A 5,000-nucleotide genomic window follows, 5' to 3' on the forward strand; every position below is an offset into this window, starting at 1 on the left:
ATGGACTAGCTGCATGTTAGTGGAAAGGTTTGATATGGACCAGCTGCATGTTAGTGGAAAGGTTTGATATGGACTAGCTGCATGTTAGTGGAAAGGTTTGATATGGACCAGCTGCATGTTAGTGGAAAGGTTTGATATGGACTAGCTGCATGTTAGTGGAAAGGTTTGATATGGACTAGCTGCATGTTAGTTGAAAGGTTTGATATGGACCAGCTGCATGTTAGTGGAAAGGTTTGATATGGACCAGCTGCATGTTAGTGGAAAGGTTTGATATGGACTAGCTGCATGTTAGTGGAAAGGTTTGATATGGACTAGCTGCATGTTAGTGCAGTATTAGTGCAATATTGCATTACCTGTATTGCAATATTTGATATCTGACAGTGACCCATTAATCTTCACTCGTTGGAGGTCTATTAGTTAAAAAGGAATAGAACCATTTAATTTGGGTGGGACTAACGCTCATGTCTTTCAGCTTCTCTAAAAGCAGGTGGGTTTTCACAGTGTTAAACGCTGAACTAAAATCAACAAATAAAAGCCGAAAAGCGTAAGATTTTGTGTTTTCTAAGTGCTTGGAGATGAAGTGCATTGTGCAAAGGACGGCGTCTTCTGTACTTGGCTCATGCATATAGGCAAATTGATATGTATCAAGCATTGGTTCCACTTCTTTCCTGAGCAGAGACACTACACATTTTTCAAAACATTACACGGCGATCGAAGTCAGAGTCATTATTAACCACGTGACACAAGGCTTTTTAGGCACTGGTGATATGATTGACTTTTTGCAGGAGCCTGGCGTTAGGCTGATTGGGTGCTCCTGGGCCCGGTGCGCTCATTGGGCTTGAGACGACCGTCTCTCTCCCTCCTCAGATGCACCTTTTGTTCCGTTTGTTTGTTTAATGTAGTTTGTGTTGTCTAGTAGTTATTTCCCCTTAGTTTGAGTTAATTCAGAATTAACTTTAAGTCAGAATTCTCAGATTAATGTCAGAATTGTGAGGGGGGAAAAGAAGCATACTGTTACATATTATCAATGGTGTACTGGAATTTGAATGTCTCCCTAGATTTTTTTTTTACTTTAAAATTGGGTCACAAGCCAAAAAAGGTTGGGAACCCCTGCTGTATAATACACTGCAACAGGAGGTCAGCTAGGAGCAATCTAGAATGTGTGTTGCCAAGTTGAAACGTCTATTCAGCTGTAACAGAGGGAATATGAGTCCTTGTGAGTCCTGAGTGGTAGTGAGTAAGTTGGTTAAACTCACTCCAGTATAAAGGTCCGTTAACCAGCTCAGCCAAGGGGAGCTAGCCCTCTTGGGGTTGCGGTTAGCGCGTGCGCTTTGCAAGTGGGAGGTCAGTGGTTTGAATCCCGCCTCCACTGCCCTCTGTTGTGTGGATCAGGTATTGAATCTACAGTACAGTTGATTACTTGTAACAAATTGTTATGAGGGACGTTTTGTTGGCTCTTTTGTCTGTCCTGTCTTGCCTGCCAAACCAACCAACGGCACTTTGTCTCTGAACAGTTTTGGAAACTACTGAATAACGACCACAGTAACTTTGCTACTTGCCTGCACATCAAACTTGACTTTTTTCCACTATTCATTCTGACTCTGATTTTTCTTGCTCATGTACAGAGAACAAACGGCAGAGTTTCTTCAGTGGCTGTGTTCCTCCTCCTCCTCCTCCTCCTCAAATCACTCCCACACAGTCCTTCCAGTTGCCTAAACTATTGGACATGATGTGCGTAAGCAGTGGCTTGCTATTTTCAGCTGAATGAGGAGAGTCTTGCCATTTGGACACAGGATGAAATCTGTTGTATTCTGCTGTAGTTCAGGCTCTCGGCATATAGACACACTATCTACACGTAATAGAGCTGAGTCATTGTTTTTAAGGAAGTCTCCTTTGGTAACACCACAGTCCTTTGGCAAACAGGAGTGGGACTTTGAATAACCTCAGTCAGTTACACAAGCACAAGCACAGACTCACCCTGACATTTATCCCGGCTAAACGTAAATGATCATCGCAACATGCAGTCGCCAGAAAAATGGTTTTACAGTATCATTGTGTTTGTTATCCCATATTTGTTGTTTGTAACAGCATGTATCCAGAAAAAATGGATAGTAATACCATCTTGATCGATCACATCAGTGATTAAATGGGTGTTCATTCACTCTCCGGCATATCCACCAGCCACCACTTCAACTATGAATCACAATCTCAAGGTTTTGTAGGAAAGGCAGAAAAAAAAAATCTTTCTGTTGTGAAATGACAAATACGATCAACATTGAGTAAGCCAAATGGATTACATCACCATTCCCTGCCATTTAGGATTCAACGGACCTTGACCTTATAATGACCTTAACAATCAATGGCACACTGCTTTAAAAAGAGCCATGTTGATTTTCAGATCTTCCACCCGAAGATTTCACCTCACACGCTTCATCTTAAGTCATTTAATCCCAGGACACTGTTCAAGGTCACTTTGAGCTCTCAGCAGCTGACAATTGCTCTATTGGTATGGTATGGTATGGTATGGTATGGTATGGTATGGTATGGTATGGTATGGTGTTTATTCTTAATCCCCCCGAGGGGAAACATGGTTTGCCACCAGAGCGAGTAGGCTACAGATACACAAACAGGAAACGGTAACATACAGCACAATACGAGTTACCTAACACAGCAAAAAGTGACTAGGACTACAATTCAATGACAATGACTGTCCCTCAAAACACTCACACAGATTCCAAGCCCCAGGTGTTCAATGCCTGCCGACCAAAATGAGTGAGCCTGCATGAACATAACACTGACTCACCTCTCACCCAAACCGAGAGAGTTGAGGTCAGTGTCACCTGCCCCGTGCATCTGTTGGCCCTTGCTCTTTTTTCATGAACGGCTGAATTCCCTGCGTCTCAATAGGCTCTTTCACTGTGTGTGTCATGCTACAGCACCATTGAGCCAGAGCCACACAGAAGCCCCAGCCATCTTTCTTAATGGAGACCGGAGACTGTGGAGCTGCCCTGTTGCCATGGCAGCAAGCGCTTTCACATTTTCCCCACATAGTGTGGAGTGTGCGCATGCTGTTCCTCGCCACAGCAGAGAGATGGCTCCGCTCTCAGACACAACCTAGCCAGGGTTATTTACCTCCCGCTCTGATACCAGATGCCCTCATAATCCCACCACCCACGCGCCATTTTCCATTCTCTGTATTACTAATGGCATAGTATTTCCCATTGGCAGCTCTCCCATATTGAGCTCTGTTTTTCTCACACTCTCTTTATCTCTTTCATATGTTTTGTCCAAGCTTTTGGGGGTCATTCTTCTTCACACAGGACCAATGTATGAAAATATCATCGACTGTGTTCTGATGTCAGGCTCCTGGTGACCAATTGTAAAGCTTTTTGTGTGTGCAACAGGAAGATTAGCTTTGCAGTTAATGCTAGCAAACAATGGCACACCGCATGGCACACCGCATGGCACACCATGGGAAATAATACATGGCATCCCTGTGTAAGCATTTGCATCACACATGCTGCCCTGTCTTGTGTGCGTGAGGATGTGGACATGTCTGGACATGTCTGCTGTGTTACAGAAGGCTCACAGAAGAGTCAGCATGCAGAATGGGGAAGACAGATGATGATGCTTGGATAACTGCTTGCAATTTCAAGGTACTTTTATTCATCTCTCTTCAGGAAAATTGTGTATTGTTGTGAAAAGAGCTTAGAAGAACTTAAAGTGTAACTTGCAAAGGTCACCTTATATAACTTGCAGCAACTGCAGCAAGTAGAGCTCTCCTGTGTTTTCATGGTGTTGTCATGCTGATGGCTACGTCGTGTATCAGTGTGTGAAGGAGACAGAGCACTCAGAGGCAGTGTGTGAGACAACCGTGTCTGCATGTACGCAACCATTATGCAATGTGTTGTTCATTTGTTGAGATGCTGATAGTGAAAGCGCTACAGACAGAGAAACGTTGCTACTGATTTGTGTGACACTTCTATCACCTATCTCTAGGCTTGGTCATACGTAGCGTAGCAATGTAGCTTGGTTAGTAGCCAAGTAGGAGCTTGGAAGCAAATGAGCAACACACACACACACACACACACACACACACGCACACGCACACGCACACGCATACGCACACACACACACACACACACACACACACACACACACACACACACACACACACACACACACACACACACACACACACACACACACACACACACACACACACACACACACACAAAACATGTAATTACTCTGCTATTACTACTACTATTTACTACAATGACTATACTTCTGCTACTACTAGTGCTTCTCAGTAAACCATTAGCTTTCACTAGCCTGCTAAACCATCCAGTCACGTGAACTCACATTTGTGTTTGGTTCTGCGAGAATGTAGAATGAGAGGAAACCACCTTGAAAAGAATGTCTACATAGTCTTTTGGTCATAAAACGATTGTAAGATGACTCTTGAGTGCCTTTTAAACATGTTATCTGGATCATGGATCGTGGATCGTGGTTCGGAGTGCTCCCTCTCATTATTTGTGCTGTGCACCACCTCACTGAGGAATGTAAGGCTTGTAGTCTACAGTTGTTTTGTGTGCTGTGCACCACCACACTGAGGAATGTAAGGCTTGTAGTCTACAGTTATTTCATTATGTGTGCACCACCTCACTGAGGAATGTAAGGCTTGTAGTCTACAGTTGTTTTGTGTGCTGTGCACCACCTCACTGAGGAATGTAAGGCTTGTAGTCTACAGTTGCTGTGTGTGCTGTGCACCACCTCACTGAGGAATGTAAGGCTTGTAGTCTACAGTTGCTGTGTGTGCTGTGCACCACCTCACTGAGGAATGTAAGGCTTGTAGTCTACAGTTGTTTTGTGTGCTGTGCACCACCTCACTGAGGAATGTAAGGCGTGTAGTCTACAGTTGTTTTGTGTGCTGTGCACCACCTCACTGAGGAATGTAAGGATTGTAGTCTACAGTTGTTTTGTGTGCTGTGCACCAC

The sequence above is a fragment of the Poromitra crassiceps genome (genome assembly GCF_964638095.1).
Source record: "Poromitra crassiceps genome assembly, chromosome: 1".
NCBI lineage: Eukaryota > Metazoa > Chordata > Actinopteri > Beryciformes > Melamphaidae > Poromitra > Poromitra crassiceps.